The following is a 19,756-nucleotide window of genomic DNA, read 5'->3' on the forward strand; positions in this document are numbered from 1 at the left end:
AGGCAAATGTCCCTTCTCTCTCCCTCTGCAAGGCTGGCTTCACTGACCAGGGCCCTGACTTCCCCAGGGGTTGTGGAGGGCAGGGTGGATTCTTGGCTTTAGTCTTTGTTGCCCAGCCTGCTTTTGCATAGTCCTACAGTCCTAGTCTGTCTCTCTTCCTGTGTTTGGCTTATTAAAACCAGTGCTTAATGATGCTCATGGAGGCAGGTTCCCCAGCTCATGTATTGCTTTCAGCTTGCTTACCTCTCTGGATTTGTGCTTTCTTATCAATTTCTTTATTGACTCTGAAGATTATCTTTATGTTCTTGTCTATTCCTTTTTTTCCTTTTTTACACCCCCCCCCCACATCATCATCATCATCATCATCATCATCATTATTACTAATCCAGCATTTTTAGGTTTCTACCAAGATTTTTGGTTTGTTTTTCAGGATATATTATCCTCCACACTGTCAAATACTAATGCTCGGGGTTGGGGGAGGGGTTCTTTAAAAATACTGATTCCCTGTCCAAAACCCAAACTTAGCAAATTAGAATCTCCTGAGATGGGGAGCCAAGTCCATGTACTTTTAAAAAGCCTCCTCAGAGGATCGTGATGCCCGCTCATACTAAGAGATAATTATTATAATGAGGACATGGTCCAGGAGCAATGGAAGTGCAGCAGGAGAGCTAAATTTGGCCCATGAAGTTGGGGAAGGCTTTATAGAGGAGGAAATTGCTTTTTACCCCTTTTAAACCTTCCCTCTCATCCTCTGCTGCAGTTAGCTTTACCATAGGTATGCATCTAACATCAGCATTGCTCCACGTATCGAAGGCCCCCGGGGAATGTCCACAAGGTGGCAGCCATCTTCTCACTGTGTGTGTAGCAAGACCTTGTGAGGTGGCCGACCTTGTGGCATGAGGTTCTCAAACTTCCTAATGCCGTCCACATGTCTGCCCATTGCATGGGCTTAGCCACCAGCGTTCCAGCCTACAGAGTAGAAACCCACCTGCGTTGTTCTCTGGTCCTACTGAGAGTATGGCGTGGGCTGTCCAAGCTGTCAGGTGCTGAAAAGTCAGAGAATTTCAGCTACACTGGCTGAGCCAGGAGGATTCTGGACAGGAGACAGCCCTCAGGATGTCGGGTCCATTTCTGGCAGGACCCCAAGCTGTATCAAACCCTGTGGTGTCAGGGGAGTTTGGTTGTACTTTTCAGTAACCTGAAAAAGTCTTCACAATGGACCACACCCCTAGATTCACATTGAAAGGAGATCCTGAACAGTTCACAAGGCTTGCATATCTGGACCCAGGAAGGACCTGGGTTTGAATCCAGCTGCACAGCTTATTAGCAGCATGTCCACAGGCAAAGGATTTCAATTTTTCTAAGCCTCTGTTTCCATTTCTGTTAAATGGAAGGTAACAATATCTATCTTCTGGGGTTATTGGAAAACTTAAATGAAACCGTGTATTTTAAATGCCCTATACTAATTGTCTTATGGACACTTCTCTTTGTTACTTTTGCTGTTGTTATTATGGTTCCTAAAATCCCTAAGGCATAAATAGGACAAGGATTAGTTTCATATTCTTTTCCTGTTTAGCAAATTTGATGCCCACTCGCTTCAGCATCTAAGTCAAGACCAGATTTCTGTGTCCACGCTGACCCCAGTCCACTTGCCCAGATTTAGTTCCTAGTAATAACAGTAAAAACCACAATTCATTTATTAAACAACATCAGTGTAGGTATAGATACTTTACCTATATTATCTCTAGTCTTTATAGTACCTAAGTGGGTTTTATCAGCCCCATTTTGCAGAGAACAAACTAAAGCCCAGAGAATAAAAGGAATTTGAAAGGACACACAAGTGGCCAGTGGCTCTGCTGGGACTGGAAACAAAGATGGTGGTGTCTTTGATACGTATGCAGCTTCCCTTCCCCATGCTGGGCTCTGTGTGATTGTTACGCTTGGGGTCTTTCCTCAGCCTGAAATGGCCCTTCTACTTTTAATCTGCCCACCAAAATCTTATTCATCCTTTAAGACCCAGCACAAATACCACCTCCCCTGGCTCTCTCAGTTGCAAAGAATTAGTGCATTGCAGTATTTCCATGGGAGTTTACTTAGGTTCCACCGGGGCACAGTTGATACTCTCTTGTGTCTCTCATGCACATAAACGTCTCCTATATTTATTTGCAGTGTGTCTGAAGTCAGCAGTTCTATCTCATTCATTCTTTTACTTAATAATAATCCATGACCTGTCCTAGATGTCCACTAAATGTGTATCGAATTAAAGAATAAAAATTCTGGTTGTGATTCAGTATGTTCTTCCACATACTCGTCCTTAAATCTTCAGTGATGTGTACAAGTGACTGTTAGTGGAAGACAAAGTTGACTCACTTTGCCTTAGTGCCTAGCTTTGTTGATGGCCACAGAATTTCCCAGACTGCAGGTTTGCTCCTGTTCCTCGTCTGTATCTTTCTCTGCGGCCCCCTTTGGCTTCATTCTCACCTGGCACATTATTCCAAATCTACAAAAGGTGAGTGGACAGCATGTTGAGTTCTGTTAGCTCAGAGCCACAGCTGCCCACATGTACAAGCTCTTTAAAATGATTCATGATGAGGAAGCTTGCCCCTAAGTTACCGGGTCAGCAGCAGTCAAAAATTGCATAAGTGGAACGGAATTAGAATCTCCCGGGGGCTAAAAGGTTGCGCTTATAACAGGTTCCTCTGTTTCTCTGATGCCTTTCATCCAATGACACCTTAATACAGAGTTAATTGAAATGGAAAACGTCAAGCACAGAAGCAGCACAAAGGACTTTATAAGATGTTTAAGAGTTTTCCACACTTTGATTAGGAATACATTTAGAAGTCACAGGCAAACCAAGAACTGTGTGTTTGAAAACTATGAAGACAATATGTCCCAAATCTTCCTGTCTCTAAGGAAGAATAAAAGTACCCAAGGTGGGGAGCACTGATTATAATAAGGTAGGTCAGAGTCCTTAGATTGTATGGGAGACTTTTCGGTACAGATGGATTGATGGATGTGCTTAGGTCTTAAGCAGCTATGAGCTAATTGACAGCCACAGAATCCTAGTGTCAGAACTCAGATGGACCTTTGGGATTATTTTGTGGAAATATTTCACAAAAGTGGATGCCCAGGTCTTGGAACAATTGGGCCTGGCCTAGAACTCTCGTGATGCTTGTTTCTTTTTTTCTTTTTTTTTTTTTTTTACATTTATTTATTTTTGAGAGACAGAGTGAGACAAAGTGAGAGTGGGGGAGGGGCAGAGAGAGAGGGAGACACAGGATCGGAAGCAGGCTCCAGGCTCCGAGCTGTCAGCACAGAGCCTGATGCCCACAGACCGCGAGATCATGACCTGAGCCAAAGTTGGACGCTCAACCAACTGAGCCACCCAGGAGCCCCTCGTGATGCTTGTTTCTGAGACTGCCTATGATAATTGCTCAGGTATCACAAAGATGGCCATAATATGGGGAGAAAACGTACAGATGAACCGTGGCTGTAAATGCAGGTGTTTTGAAGTCACAGCTTTGTTTCTGATTTAGAGTCCACTGATTAGCCTTATTTGGCATTTTTTTTATATAGCCTACGCTTGTAATGTCATTTCCAATTTCAGTTAGAGGTAGCATCAAAGACACTCTCCAAGCCCAGGAATGCAGAATCCAGCCCGATGTTTACTGCCTTTCTGAGTTCTCTAATACAATAGCCGTTGTTCAGCTACTCACTGCCATCATCAGATCTTTCTCAAGAATCCAATTTAGTTTTCAGAGAAACAGCTCTTCTCACCCTCCTAATTAATCAATTTACATAATGTTGACTTAGCATACTTAACTGCAACAATAACAACAGGCCTACACAGGTTTTGGAGCAACCACAACTCATTCTTGGTTCACCCATGGCCCAATGGGCAGAGACGGGAAAGTGGAGACATCTTGAAGAACTCAGTAGACCTTGTTCTGCATGCCCTATGCACCAGTCCATGTAACACATTCCTGGGGAAACAGGAAGGATGGGCAGGAGGCCCTCGATGTATTGTAATCTATTCCCTCCCCTTGCAGACCCAGGAACAAAAGAAAGGTGATAGACCTTCAATCAAACACATTAATGGTATTTGAGAGTTCTACCTGGTCTGGTGTCTTCATCCATTTGGGCTGTTCTAACAGAATTGCATACACTGCATGGCACGCTTATTCCTTACTGTTTTGGAGACTGGGAAGTCCAAGATCAAGGCATCAACAGTTTTGGTGTCTGGTGTGGGACTCCCTCCTGGTTCATAGTTGGCCATCTCCTTTCTGTGTCCTCACATGGCTGATGGGGTGAGGAATCTCTGAGGAATCACCCCAGAGATCACCTCCTAAGGGCCCCACCTTCAAGCACCATCCCCACTGGTGATTATGTTTCAACATAAGAACTTGAGGGGCATGCAAATACCCAGTCAACAGCACATGGCAAACAAATCGAGTCAACAGCTTCATGGGGCAGTTGCTCCTTGGACAGTGGCGTGTAACTACATAACTGTTGGCATATACATAGCAGTGTATGACTGACACAGCTCTCGTTAGTGTGGTGATGACAGGATATATAGCTCACAGACCTCGTGTGTGAAATTTGGACCAGAGCTCTCTTCAGTGTGGCAGTGACTGGGGCGGGATGCTTCTGGGCTCCTCTCTCCTTGCAGTGTCTTGTGATAACTTGACCCAGAGTAGGGGCCCTCACTCTTGTTTTCCTTTCTTTTTTTTTTTTAATTTTTTTTTAATGTCTATTTATTTTTGAAGGAGAGAGACAGCATGAGCCGGGGAGGGACAGAAAGAGAGGGAGACCCAGAATCTGAAGCAGGCTCCAGGCTCTGAGCTGTCAGCACAGAACCTGACGTGGAGCTCGAATTCATGAACCGTGAGATCCTGACCTGAGCCCAAAAGTTGAACGCTTAACCGGCTGAGCCACTCAGGCACCCCAAGGGGCTCTTATTCTTGGAATCTCATCCCTCCATGTCCTCCCAGGTACCTAATTCAGCGCAGTGATTAAATGTTGCTCAACAGAGAGAGCCTCTGATGTATGTTCAAAATGCAGCAGGAAAAGGATAAAATGAGTAGTTTTCCCATTTCTCAGGTTTCTGAGAAAACTGAGAAAATCCAGACATCCAACAGAAGCTACAGGAAGTGAAACGGAAATAGGAACTGGAGGTCAGAACCAGGTCACTTCTCTGGAGTTTAGCCAGAATCCATGTAAAAACTAGGATCCAGGAGAGACGGACAGCCTGACAGATGCAGAGACAGAATGAGGATGGACTGGCCGCAAGCTGCTGGTCAGATGTGCTCCAGATCAAGGTTAATGGAAAGGACCGGGCCCCTCGGTGAAACGGGTGAACTTGGCTGTCTTTGTGCTTGACTCTACACATCGGTTGAAGCTTTATAAACTCTAACCTCTGGAGTGGGGTAATTTGTGCTACTTCCTGGGAGACTGGACTGAGCATATGTAGCTGTCCAAGTTAGCAAGTCAGTGAAAGGACAACATCTCAAAGTCTTCCTTCTAAGGGAGTTCCAAACCTTACATGGTGACAAAGAAGTCAGCTTGTCTTTGGCCCACTACTAGAAAATGGAAAATGGGAAACACTTTGCGAAGATTCATGTCTAACAAACCATAGTGAGAAACCATGTAAGAAGTTTAAACAAAGTTAAACACCTAACAGGCTCTGTGTTTGCACAAACATTCTGTTTTATTTATCACTCATTTATAGCCCACTTTATCCTACAAAGGGTTTTAGGCAACTTATACAATAAGTTATGTACAAGGTTCATTGTATCCTGTGCTGTTTTTAAAGTTGAGCTCTGAGCTTCCAGGCTGCCAAAGTAAAAGGTCTACTCGGTCATTTGAAGGATTCTTGCTCCAAAAGAATATATAATTGTTTATTTTGAGGGGACTCAATCTACAGTGGACGGTGTCCTCAGTAACATCCTTGCAATAAATGCAATGGAGAGTTTTGTAGAGCTCTTTGTTCAGTGTCCTTTGGTGAAAATTGGAGGCCAGGCATGGGAGTTCAGTACAGGCCCCAGGCAGTGTGGCCCCGTCATGCAGCATTCTGCAATCCCCCCACCGGCCCTTAACCAGTCATCCATCACTGTGACTCCTCTCTCCCAGGCCTTTGGCAGGACCTCAATGGCAAATCATGCAGGGTTAAATTCTGATAGCAAAAGAAATGACTGTTTTGTAAGTTAAAGCCTAAATGAATTGAAATGTCCTAATTTTGACTACGAAAAGAGGATGGGAAAGCTGTAGGCATCTTCCCTGGGATCCACGTACACCTCTCAACTTCTGGGCTCAGGGAATGTGTTGTTTCTATGCACTTCTCTTTCTCTGGCCAAGATGGGCATCATTTCCCTCCTTCGATGGCTCTGAAATGTATTTACAACATACAGCATGCAGCCTCGTGCCTTCTGACCTATTCTCCAGCAGCCTTGAGCTCTAAGTAAGGAACACATTCCATCCAGGCAGATTTTTTTACCTGCCACTTGCTACTAAATCAGTGACCTTTTCTAGATTGAGCCTCGACAAAAGCTTTTTCATGCAGCCAGCTCACCTGGGACAGACAGACAGACTTCAGCTGCCCCTGGTTCCTTTCCTAGACACCTCGGTGCTACAGGCTCCCCATTCGTCTGCCGCTCTTTCTTCTTACTTTTGCTCTGAGCCGAGGGAGAGTTTCTTTCTCCTCAAATGTCACCTCAGCTATACTTTTCCAACCCCCGTCTTCTCTGGTAGGCTCCCATTCCCACTGCCGCCATCAGTCTGGACCCCCTCCTCTACTGTGCTGTCCCCATGTCTCTTAGCCCCACTTGGCATTTTACTGTGGATCTGTCTGTGACCTGGCTCTCCCACTGGAACGGATGTGCCAATGAGACAGGACCTTAAGGTTTTTGGCTTTGTTGTTGTTGTTTACAACTCAGAGCCCAGAACAGTGCCTGGCACATAATCGGCACTTAATAAATGAATGCTGGATGAATTGAATGGGTGGGTGGCTGGCTGGCTGGCTGGCTGAGCAGATCTAGATTAGAATGCTGGCTCCTTGTTCAGAATTATGTGCTTATCTACATCCACATACATGCATCCCCTGTCTGGCTCTCTCCCACCACTGCCCAGTGACTTCACCAGACCAAATTATTTTCTACATTGAACTTGCAAGCCTCCATTTATAGTCTGCATCAAAAAGGATATCAAAACTGTTGGAAAGCAAGGTCTTGCGTTTTGTTATTGGCGACTTAATACCAGGCCAAAGAAGACCATTAGCTGACTATTACAGGTGTGTTGCCCTTGGCTTGCTAAGAGAGGACTCTCTCCAAGGAGGACGGCAACGAGCAGGCTTCGAGACTGCGAGCAGAACCCCGTGGTTTATGTGGCGTGTCTGCTGTTCAGCTCCTGCAGGTGTGGCGTGAGAAGAGTGTGTGTAAGGGCCCCAGGAAGCCAGGGTCCACGCCAGCTGTTGGTATCAGCAGCCTTCCTTCCCACGGTGATCCTGAACAGCTGAGAAGCACCGTTTTGTTAAGACTCGAGGGTTCTGGTCTCTACACAGCTGTGTAATCTTGAGAATCCCGTTTCCTCTTGCTGTAACTCGGTTCCATCAGTGATGCCATGACAAGGTTAGAGTAGATGATTACTAAGTTGTTCCAAGTGTAATATTTTTAACCACATTAGGACCTGGTATTGATAAGCTGTTCTAAATGCCCTTTTGAAGTCTGCTGTTTAGCATGTCTCTCTTACACGTTTCAGGCCATGTATTTGGTCACGTGCTTTGTCTCCTTGATGAGTCCGTGGCCTTTCTGAGGGAGAGGACCCTGTCTTATCTATGGGTCTGTCACCCATAGTCAGAGCTAGTGCCCAGTACTTGTGCATTGTGTGGACAATGCGACTCAGCTCTTTTCCTGCACTTGGGTACCTGCTGATGGAGTTTTAATTATGCAGTGAAATGCCCCAAAACACAGGTGGCTTATGCAAAATTCATAAATCCTCCATGCATAAGTTCTGAGAATCTGATCACTCTCGTATGCCATCTCTCACATTTCTTCAATATAGAAAACTTTTTTTTAATGTTTTTAATGTTTATTTATTTTTGAGAGACAGACAGACATACAGTGCACGGGCAGGGAAGGGGCAGAGAGAGGGAAACGAGAATCGGAAGCAGGCTCCAGGCTCTGAGCTGTCAGCACAGAGTGCAGCGCGGGGCTCGAACCCACGAGCTGTGAGATCATGATCTGAGCCAAAGTCAGACGCTTAACCAACTGAGCCATCCAGGCACCCGTAGGAAACTTTTTTAACCCCCTTTCCGTCTCTTTTCATCTTCATCCCAGAAAAACGACACCTAGGCTTCAGGTCACACTCAGATCCCAGCTCCATCATTAGCCTGTGCTGAATCAGGCTAGTTCCATTTTACCTCTGAGCCTTACCTGTAAATGGGAACAACGCTAACCTTGCAGGGTTGGTCACGGGATTAAGTAACCTCTAGCACAGTGCCTAACAGGGACTAAGTAATGTTAATTGTTCCCTCCAGGGCTCAGTTCAAGACACCCTCAGAGCTTTCCCAGGCAACCCCTGGTGGTTGTTCTTTAGACACCATAGGATATGACACCTCTGTTGTTTATCTTGGAGTATCTATACTCACTTTTGCACAATAGATTATAAAATGCTAAGCATCACGGCACCTACTAAAGTGTCTACTCTTTTTTTAGCCCAGTGTCTGGAAAATAGCAGATGCTTAATTCATGTTCTGTGCAGGCAGTGGAGACCGCACAGGGGAAGGACAAGGGCACCTGCTTCCATTTCTTTATCATTCAGATGGAAAGTGTGGTCCAAAATATTCCCCAGGCCCTTGCCACTTTGATATCCTATGCCATGATGCTGGAATGGGTTTGTTCATTTTTTTTCTTGTTTTTTTTTTTAAGTAAAAAAGCCACATCCTTGATGCAGGAGTTTCCTTAGACACGGGGCGGAGGGGTGGGGGGGCTTTTCTAAACATGAGACACAGTTTTCTTATGTGAGCACTTGTCCTCAGGTTATCAACAGAGAGAAATGTGATTTTGAGCTCAGCTTTCCTGCCCCAGTGGGCTGCTTTGGCACATTGTTTGAGGAAAGAAGAGTGGCAACTGATTTCCCTCCCAGAAGGACGTGTATCACAAGGCGTGTATATCAGGTGCTTCAATCTGAAGCTGGTGAGAGAAGTACAGAGACCTTGGTTTCTCGCCACTAATGCTAAGGAAGCCAGTTACAACTCTCACCATAGACAGCATCTTGTGAATGAAAGGTGATGGCAGGTGTAATGAATCGGGGGAGGGTGAGTCTGGGTTTGGGAGTCAAGACTGCTTCGTTGCAAATTTTAGATGGAGAGAGAGCCGATATCGTCTAGAATCCCTACCTTTAGAGTCCCCATTGACGGGTGACAGACGGTTGCCCTCCCTTCTGCTATTATTCAGGGGAGATTCCTTTTCTGGCTTCTTTCTCCTTTGTTCAACAGCAAAGCATTATGGGGCTCGGCATTCTGCCTTGGTCTTCATTAGCCTCTCCTTTCCATGAGCTTGTGTCCTTTTTTTTTTTTTTTTTTAAATGTTTATTTATTTTTGAGAGAGAGAGACAGACTGTGAGCAGGGAGGCACAGAGAGAGAGAGACAGAGACAGAGACAGAGACAGAAGCTGAATCAGGCTCCAGGCTCTGAGTTCTCAGCACAGAGCCAGATGTGGGACTTGAACCCACGAACCATGAGACCATGACCTGAGCCAAAGTTGGATGTTTAACTGACCGAGCACCCAGGTGCCCCTCCATAAGCTCATGTTCTTAAATGCCATTTGTGTTCCAGTGATACCCAAATCTGCAGCTTGGATCGCAGGCTTAATTTAGGCCAAACAAGAACTCTTGATTCTACCCCAGTTGTGATATATCCAAGCTTTAGGATACGGTTCAGCAATAAAAAGAAAAGCAGTATTAATGCATATGGCTTGGATAAATTTCAGAAACACTATGCTAAGTACAGGAAGTCAAATATGAAAAACCGTGTGCTCTGTGATTGTGATTCTGTTAAGTGCAGTCCTAGAAAAGGCTCGACGATAGTGTGACGGAACGAAAATCAGCAGTTGCCTGGAGCTGGGGTTCAGGGAAGTAGATTGCAGAAGGGCCCCAAGGAAACACTGGGGTGTTGGAACCATTCTGTATCTTGATGGTGAGGATGGTTACATGGCTAGACATATTTGCCAAAGTTTTGTTAAACTCCAGATCAGTGAGTTTATTGAATTCCACTGTATTTCAGTAAAGCTTGAGGAAATGATTCCATAGTTTTCTGTCTAAGCAACTAGAGAGGTGGACAGAGTGAGCTGCTCTTTCCTGATGTGGGTAGCACAGGTGAGAACATGTGGAGCAGAGAAGGATCAAGACCTCAATATGGGATGCACCAAGTCCAAGATGCCTGGTACATGCCCCAAGGAGAGAAGTGAGATGGCGGCTGGATTTATGATTCTGGGGCTCAGTGTAGAAATCAGACTGGGGATATAAATTGAAAGTTACCAACACGTGGGCAGTATTTAAAGCAGAGTGGCCCCGGGGCACCTGGACGGCTCACTTGATTAAGCGTCCGACTTCAGCTCAGGTCATGATCTCATGGTTTGAGAGTTCAAGCCCCATTTAGATCTCGCTGCTGTCGGCACGGAGCCTGCTTCGGATCCTCTGTCTCTCTCCCTCTCTCTCTGTCTCTCTCTGCCCCTCCTCCACTCACACTCTCCCTGTCTCAAAAATAAACAAACATTAAAAAAAAAATTTTTTTTTTAATAAATAAATAAAGCAGTGGCCTGGAGGGAAGTCACTGGGGACGCAGGCAGATGATTGGCAAACAGAGAAGCTCCAGGGATTGAGTGAGGTCTCGGCACTCTGGCCTCAGTGGTGAAGACACAGGGGGATGCCCCACGTAGACCTATTATTGACATATATTACTTCCACGATGCATTAGCTACGTTGTCATCAGCTTTTATGTTGGCGAAATCCAATTCAAACATTGCCCGTTTTAAAATGTGCATTTCAGTAGTGTTTAGCTGTTTATAGTGTTATGCAGCTGTTCTCTCTCTCTACGTTCAAGACATTTCCTGTCACCCTAGAAAAGCTCCCCATACCCAGCCAGTGATCACTCCCCACCACCCCTCCCACAGTGCCCGTTAACCACTGACCTACTTTCTGTCTTTATAAATTTGCCTACTCTAGACATATAAAAGGAATTGTACAGTATGTGATCTTTTGTGTCTGGCTTCTTTCACTAGGTGTAATGTGTCCAAGGTTCACCCGAGTTGTAGCGCATATCAATACGTCTTTCTTTTTATGGCTGAGTATGTTATTTTGTTATTATGGCTTCGTGTCTCCCCACGCTGACTCCAGAAAGCATGTGTGGGAGTTCTTACCTGAGAACTTTCCTCCCCTCCTCCTTTTACCTCGCTGTCCCTTCCTTCCCCTCCCTCTACTGATTTGACTTATTTTAGGGGGTGAGTCTCACCTCCTCGGAGACTTACCCCATGCCCAGCAGCATCTCTTTTGCGTCCCTCAAGACACATGCAATAATAATTGCATCAAGTTGCCTTTACCACCTCTTTCCAGGAGGCTGATTGGCTCCAGGCACAGGCTGACTTGTTACCACCACAGCACCATCCCCAGCAAGGAGAGAGCAGTTCAATGCTCTCCGGGGTATGTGGAGCCTTGGGAGATCCAGGGTTAGGGGAGCGTCAGAGTCTATCCCCTTCCCTACATGCTCCACCCCCTTACTGGATTGCAGGCACCTCACCTCCACCTCTTGGTGTGGATGGCCCTCAGCCCAAGCATGCCATCTGCACCCAGATCCCTCAGAAGGTGTTTACTGACCATGATGCACGTCTGCAGCCCTTACATCTCCACGCATCTCCAGGCATGTGGATCTCCAATGGGCTGTTTCTAATAGAAGGAAAAAAAAATAAAATAAGACCTTTGGTTGCTAACCCTTCCAAGCATCCACTCGTCCTACCCCACACAGCAGCAACAACGTTCTTTTCAGATCCAAACTCTGATCACACGGGCATTTAATGGCCATAAATGGGGCTGTGCAGTTCCCCTCAGTGCCACACCACACCACAGGGCACGGTTCATGTTGTCTTCTTTGCACATGGTGCCCGGTGTTGTGTGAGCAGATAGTCCTGCCTGCCTCAGACTCTTCAGCTGTGTCCCTGCCTATCCTGCACGGAGAAGCTCCTTACTCCTTCACCATGAGGCCCTGCACATTTACCGCATTGGCTATCAGTCCCTCGAGGGGTGGATTTTCCTCCTGACAACAACCAGTGCTCCAGCCCCCTGGGGGCACCAAGTAGGCATCCTACAATTCAGTTCTGATACAACTACCTGGAATTGGCATCCAACCCCACAGGCATATGGGCTCTGTCCCACAGGACTGCCTGTCCCTCGGACACCAGACATGAGCATCAGGCCCCCAGGTTACCCACATTTCCATTTGACTTGGCTACAAAGTCAGACCCTCCCTCAACCCCCTTCTCACATCGGTTTGCTATTTGCTAGAACACAGAACTCAGGAACCCACTGTACTTACTGTTAGTGGTTGATTCTAAAGAATGCAACTCAGGAACAGCCACATGGATGAGGTGCCTAAGGACGAGGTTGAAGGGGGAGGGTGTGGTAGAGGGGCCGTGGCCATTCTGAGTGCACTCCCCTCAGGCACCCTGACGTGTTCACCAGTCCGCAAGCTCTCTAATCCCGTTACTTAGGGTCTTCACGGAGGTTTCGTCAGGTAGGTAGGCATGGTTGATTAAATCACTGGCCATTTGTGATGAACTGTCTCCAGTCCCTCTCCCTTCTCTGGAGGTTGGGCAGTGGGGTGAAAATCCTAAGCTTCCAATCAAGACTTTGTCTTTCTGGCAGCCAGCCTCCCCCACCCAATGTAGCTCTCTAGAAGCCCACCAAGAGTCACCTCATTAGAACAAAAGATGCTCTGGGGCACCTAGGTGGCTCAGTCAGTTGAGACTCCAACGCTTGATTCCGGCTCAGGTCATGATCCCAGACTCATGGGATCGAGCCCTGTGTAGGGCTCTGCACTGACTGTGAAGGCTGCTTGGGATTCTTTTTCTCCCTCTCTCTGTTCCTCCCCCCTCACACGTGCTACCTCTCTCTTCCTCCCTCTCTCTCTCTCTCTCTCAAAAAAAAAAAAAAAAAACTATATGGGAAAAAAATTAAGTACTAGCTACAAAAGACACAAAAATGTTGGCTAATAATGGTAATACTTAAAGTTGAGCAGTAGTTTCTGGTTTACAACATTTTATTTTACTCTTAAAATAACTGTATGATGGAAATAGAATGAATTTTACCATCATCCATTTTAAAGAAATGAAAACTAAAGCTCAGGAATCAAGCAGTATTGGCCCAGGTTGCACAATTAATACAATTTGAACAATTTCAGGAATGGGGGCACCGAACCCCTGCCCCTCACGCGGTCAGAATATCTGCATTTAGCTTCCGACTCCCCCCAAACTTACCTACTTACTGCCTGGAGGCCTTACCAGTCATGTGAATAACTGATTGGCAGATATTTTGTACGTTATCCGTATTATATCCTGTATTCTTACAAGCAACCAAGAGAAAAGGAAATGTTAAGAAAATCAGAAGAGCAGTGAATTTACAGCCCTGTACCAGATTTAACCAAAAAACTCCATGTGTAAATGGGCCCGCACAGTTCAAACCCATGTTGTTCAAGGGTCAGCTATAATTGGAAAAGCCAGAACTTTTCTGGTGGTCTGAGACTCCCACAAGTAAGTGCTTTTTCTTCAATCGTAGTAGGAAAAGTGAGATTGTTTCTCCTAGGTGCTATCAACAGTGAGTTACAGGAGTATCTGTGAGCCAGGTATCTGAAAGTTGCTAACAAATTGTGGGTGGTTTTTTTTTTTTAAGTTTATTTATTTATTGAAAGAGAGAGAGCATGCAAGTGGAGAAGGGGCAGAGAGAGACAGAGACAGAGAGACAAAATCCCAAGCAGGCTCCTTGCTCCCAGCACAGATCCTGACACGGGGCTCAAACTCACAAACCGTGAGATCGTGACCTGAGCCGAGATCAAGAGTCGGACACTTAACCGACTGAGCCACCCAGGCGCCCCCAAACAAATTGTGTTTTTAAAAAAGGATCCAAGGAGTCCACAGATGGAAGTTGTAGCTGGATCCAGGCCAGCTCTGCTCCCCTGGGGGAGGCCTCGTCTGAGAGGTGACAGCAGTCAAGCGTCCTGGGAGTTGGTGTGATAAAAGCAGCCTTGGAAGATTGCCCAGCAGCTGGCCCTGTGTTCCTTTTTAGTTTTTCCCATTTCCAAAGACCAAAGATCAAGGAAGGAAGAAGACAGAATCATTATTTGAGATTGAGCAGGATTTTTTAAACTGTAAGTTAAGTTAATGTGGGCCCACTTGGGACTGACCTAAGGAGGTGGGTGGGGACTTACTCTTGCATCTTGGCAGATGGAATTGTTACCTGGACCTTTATTGGATTGCAGACTCTTTTCTGAACCTCAGGCTGTCCTTTTCTGTTCTCCACAGATGCCCCTGGGATAGGAAGTGCTCTCAGCTCAGTGCTCTGGAATTAACACTTAGATGAACCACAGAGGACTCTGCCGTATTCAGGACCCCTACCCACAGCCTCTGGTGGCGGTGCAGGCAGGGACAGGTGTGCAGGTCAAATACGCCTTGGGCAGCCTTTCTACCCATTCTTTCCTGTCCTTTGGAGCCTTACCCACAGTGTGAGGGAGAGGCCCTGCAGGTTGTTCCTAACCAGAAATGTAGGTGTGGAAACACAGTGCAACAGAGTAATCTGAACACCGCCTAATAAAGAGATCTTATAATCAAGTTGGAAGGGAGATTTGAGGTCATCAAATCTAGTACAGAAATCCCTGGGTGCCCTTCCACTCCAAAGGCCCCCAAATCTGCCATGCATGAGAATTAAGGGGGCTGTCTTTGCAGAGAAACCCCCAGGCTTCATCCCAGGAGAATCTGCTTCAGTGAGGTTAGGGGTGGGGCCTGGCGGAAGGTAGCTAAACCATTTGAGAAGCGTTGCGTAGAGATCATAAAATCTGACAGGCGGGGACTGGGCCTGTTTTCTTCTTCGCTGTTGTGTCTCCGGCAGTTGGCACAGAGCCCTGTGCACAGTAGGATCTTGGTGAATACCTGCTGGCTGAGGGCTGAATCATGCAGCCTTTTCCAGAACTACGCCAGTATTTAAAAGCTGCTCCCTAGAAAGGCAGCCTGTTTCCATTTTGGCGAACTCTAAGGGAACTTACAGCCTTGCTTATAAGAAGCAAAATCTATCTTCCTTCGGTCTTCACTCATTCAGCCTAATTCTGCCTTCTAGAGTGACACGGATTCTAATTCCTCTTAGAGGGGATTATCCCTCAGCTATCAAGGTCAGCAAGAATGGGGTCTTTATCTCCAAATGAAATCGAGGTTGACTGGAATGAATAAACTAGAGGAGCACCCCCAAGGCAAGAAAATGATTGGAGGGAAGACCTTTTTTTAACTAGGGCACGTGCATTCCAACGCAAGGATGCACAGTATGAGCCTGTGGTACATAAACCTAACCAAGAGTCTCAGGGAACCCCATGAAGTAGATCCCTTTACCATTATACAGAGGAGGAGACTGAGGGAGTACGAATTGACCCAGGATTACCATTCAAGTAGAATTTGAACAAGGTGAGAATTATATTCACGTTCAAAGAAAGGAGAGGCAGCCAGGTTGGAGAAGCTTGAGCATAGAAAGCACAGCCAGCATGGAGTCAGCACTTGAGCCCCAGCATTGGATGGTATGTTCCCAAGCACCTCACTCCCTTTCTCTGGGCTCCACCTGTAAAAGCAGGCAGTTCTGGAGTGAGTACTCAGATCTTTGCTGTGCCTGGGACTTTTCGGTGATCCCAGAGTGACTTCAGGCGGAGTTATACTGAGGATGTAGGATGTAGGGAAACATGCAGGTTCCCGAAACAGTCCTTTTCAACCCATCCAGGGTTGATTTAAATACCTTTTGTGTTGCATCTTCTCAGGGGATGCTTTATTATTCCACACCCACTAGCAGAGGGCATCCAGGGCGAGGAACAGTCCTCTCAGGATGTGTAGTAAACGGTAATGTGACACTATACGTTTTCCTTATTACAGCCGTCCTGTGCTCAGACATGCATTATTGAATGGTACTATTAAAGACTTTTCTATTTTAAAATAGCTTATTAGAATAAATATGAGGTTGAAATGTCATTGTTGCTTTCTCTGCTGATACTACGGACAGCCCCTGGCTATCACATTTTAATATTCACCTGCTGGTGCAAACAGAGCAGTTTTGATATGCAGAAGTGATTGGTGGACTTTCTCTGTGCATCCAGGAGCTTTCCTGGGGGCGGGGGAGAGGAGGCAGCCCTGGGAGCATCTGCAATCCGCGTTAGAACTCTGTTCCTGGCGTTTACCTGGCGAGGTTAACCTGTAAGCATCCATTTCCATCCCATTCAGCTAGAAAGAGTTTACCAGTTCCAGATGGGCTAGGGTGGTCCGTGATAGATTTTCATCTACCCATCCGTGCTATACTGGGCCCCCAGGAGCACTAAGCTTTTAATCAAGGAAGCAAAATTATCAAATTTGCACCTTCCAAATATTTTTACATAGGCAGAATGGAATGGCACAGCTCCCCTCAGAGAAGGTGATCAAGTGCAATCTGCCAAGTAATCTGGGAAGAAAATGTGATAAGGGGGTGACAGAGCAGGCGAGGGGACAGGTTTGAAAAATAGCAGATAAAATCTGTGGGATTTGGTTATGGCAAGGATTTGAAGAGCAAGGAATTAAGAGAAGATGCTTTGGAAAGTGGTCTGAACTGGGATGGAGATAGGTGACTAACTTCCTGTCAGTGGTACTTGAGGCCACTGGAGCAGATCCTGTCATCCAGGGATAAAATGTAGAACAAGAAGAAGTGGGGCGGGGGGCAAGGATGGGAGTTGGGGAGCACCAGCATCGAAGGGGAGGCAGGGAAAGAATGTTTAGAGGGAAGAAAACAGCCAAGAGACTGGTGCAGCTGATAGCTTCAGAAAGGCACGGCAGGGCCAGCAGGACAGGGTGCAGGCAGTAGGGCCAGATTTCGCAGAGTCTAGTGTGTGCAGCCGGTGTGAGCACTTGATAGGAAGACTCAGACACCATATGCACAGTGACCATCACCGTGGAGAGGAAGGGCAGTGCCTTAGGCAGGCATCCACCAGGAGCAGGGCTCTTTGCCTGTGTCACTTGGCTGCACATCCCTTCTTGGAGGCGGGAGGTAGATTCTGTCCTTGCCCCTTTACAGTGAGGAAATAGAGGCTCAGAAAAGTAAGACCGTGGCCAAACCATACAGAATCAGGGCTAGACCCCCCTCTTCATCTGGGTCACAAACCGTTTGTCTAATTCACCATGCTGTCTGCCTCCCTCCTGGCCACCTGGTGGGCGAATGCCCAGCATGCCCTGTCCATGCCCCCATGTGCCACGTGGAAGCATCACCATCCCCCTGCTTCTGGGGCTTCACCTCCTGAACGGAGCTCTCTGCCTTGAGCCAAAAGCTGCGGAAGGAGGGAGCGAGGGGAGTTCCCAGCCTGGAGCCATCCGTCTGCTGGCTGGTGACACCGACACCAGGGCCCCAGCAGAATAGCAAGCTTGTTCGCTCTTGTCTGGCTGTTAGTGGTGATGTATGAATAAGCAAAGAAGACAGCTTCATTTTCATAAGTTAACTTGTGCCTGGAGTAAGGAAGACGGGGAACAGTGCACTTAATCATAACCACAGGGCCGCACGGAAAACAATGACAAAGCCTTTTCTGTTAGTCACGGTGGTTTATTATAATAACTCCTAAGAAGACGACACAGTGCGGGATGCTGAGCGAGGCAGCACGCCAGCGGCCATGTTCCCCCCAGCCCCCCGCACCGCCCTCCAAGAGGAGTCCCCTGGGACTTTACCTCTTAATGGGATGGCAGATCTCATGTGTGTTCGCATCATCCAGGTTAAGGCTTTAGACTTTGACCTCTGGAGACCAGATGCCATCTGGCTGATGAGCTGGGATTGGCAAAGCTATAAAGGATGGCCTGTCTTATGCACCGTCTCTGCTGAGAACGGTGTTGTGAGATAGCACTGTTATCAGAAAAGCTTGTGGGGAAGCTTGGGGGTTTGGAGGTCTGTGTGGACCAGCAGGTGTAGCCCACAGTGCAGGTTAGGATGCAGTAGACGACCCCGGGGAGACCCCAAGCCAGCATCACCCACCCTCCCCCACAGAATCAATTATTCCCTGCCCTCCATTCCTCTAACTTATCAGTGTTTCTGTCACTGTGGGTACCATGCTGTTTCATAATTGTTTATCTGCCTCCTCTTCTAGCTGCCTCTAGGGCAAGGACCGTGTTTTATTTGTCTTTGATTCCTTAGTTTTTGTGTGGTATCTGACACAGAGCAAACCCTCAGTCGATATTAAACAGAACCAAAGTCTAGGCGAGTAAGGACCGTGTCAGCTAAGGAAGGATCAGGGGAGAAGGCCGAAACTGCTGATGCCTGAATCCAGGTGGATGGGACAGAAGGTGGGGCCAGGGAATTCTGGGTGTAATGATAAGAGCAGATATTTACTGAACATTTTACTATTTTTCCAGGCATTGTTAGTGGTAACATTTGAATAAGCAAAGAACACAAAATAGTGCCTAGAGAAAAAAAAATTAATTCTAAGGGATGTCCTACGTATTCACTTTATAAACGAATGAAGAAATGGGCACCAAGAGATTGAGTAACTTGTTCAAGGTTGCACAACTAATAAGTGGAAGAGCCAGGATTGGATGTGGGCGGTCTGGCTCTGATGTTCGCTTCTTCATCCCTTCACTGTCCTCAAGAAGCCTACCACTGGAGGCTGCCACTGAGTTCTGCTGGTTTGTCGGCTAGATTTAGATGCCATGAGTTTATCGTATGCTGGGGACCCGACTGGTGAACCTCGCCTTCGACCCTCGCCTTCGACTGTCAGGGACAGAGTTTCCAGACCTGGATCACTAATTCTCAAATGTTAATGTCCTTTCCAATTACCTGTTTTTTTAAAATGCAGATGACCAGACCCAGTGACCGGAATTCTTATTTAGAATTGAGGCATGAGAGAATTAATAGATGACGTGAACCCCACCTTCCCAGACACTGAGCCAATTTAAGGGTAAAAGAGAGCAAAATGTCACCTTTTTAGTGCAAGTTAAATTGGAGGGCTTACTGTGGGTGTTTGTCATATCAACACTCTGAGTTGGAATTGCGCCCCCCCCCCACCCCATCCCAAGAAGCGTGGGGCAACCGTGGCCTCATGGAAAGGGGCCTGCCCCAGGAAAGGACAGGGTTAAGGTGACCCTTTGTCAGAGAAGGGATGGAGGAGGGGTTAAGCAATGTAGGCTTGTTTCTCTGAAGCTCACCAGCCAGGTAAGTCCTCCTGTGTGATAGAGGAGACAAAGGGTTGGGGCTAGCAGCCAGGAAATTCCTCCTTCTAGAAACCAGAGAGGCAGGAGGAAGCTGCCTCTGGGTCATAATTAATGTCTAGGTTGACGCCCAGGAAACCTGCAGTTAATAAGAACCTCAGAAGCACTCAGTTCTCAGACCACAGTTAGATAAAGTCCTAGAAAGACCTAACTGTTGTGCTAGATTGACCTTCAAAGAAAAGCTTGTGGATGGGCTTGCTCTCTTCCAGAAGCTTCCAGGGGAGCTTGGATGATCTGTGAAAATAGTTATGACTTA

General features: G+C 46.7%; 1 protein-coding gene and 1 long non-coding RNA gene across 4 annotated transcripts in view; one reads left to right on the forward strand and one right to left on the reverse strand.

Moving 5' to 3' along the window:
* Positions 1-13,160, reverse strand: part of LOC131518940 (uncharacterized) — a 29,143-nt gene extending 15,983 nt beyond the window's left edge. The window contains exons 1-2 of the long non-coding RNA XR_009265366.1: positions 12,582-13,160; positions 11,867-11,935 (exon numbers count right to left, since the gene is read on the reverse strand). This is a non-coding gene — a long non-coding RNA (uncharacterized LOC131518940). The remainder of the gene's footprint in view (positions 1-11,866; positions 11,936-12,581) is intronic.
* The window catches only part of LARGE1 (LARGE xylosyl- and glucuronyltransferase 1), a 544,808-nt gene that overhangs the window by 402,058 nt on the left and 122,994 nt on the right, over positions 1-19,756 (forward strand). The gene's annotated exons all lie outside the window — the stretch shown is intronic.

Source organism: Neofelis nebulosa, chromosome 8, assembly GCF_028018385.1.
Source record: "Neofelis nebulosa isolate mNeoNeb1 chromosome 8, mNeoNeb1.pri, whole genome shotgun sequence".
Classification (NCBI taxonomy): domain Eukaryota; kingdom Metazoa; phylum Chordata; class Mammalia; order Carnivora; family Felidae; genus Neofelis; species Neofelis nebulosa.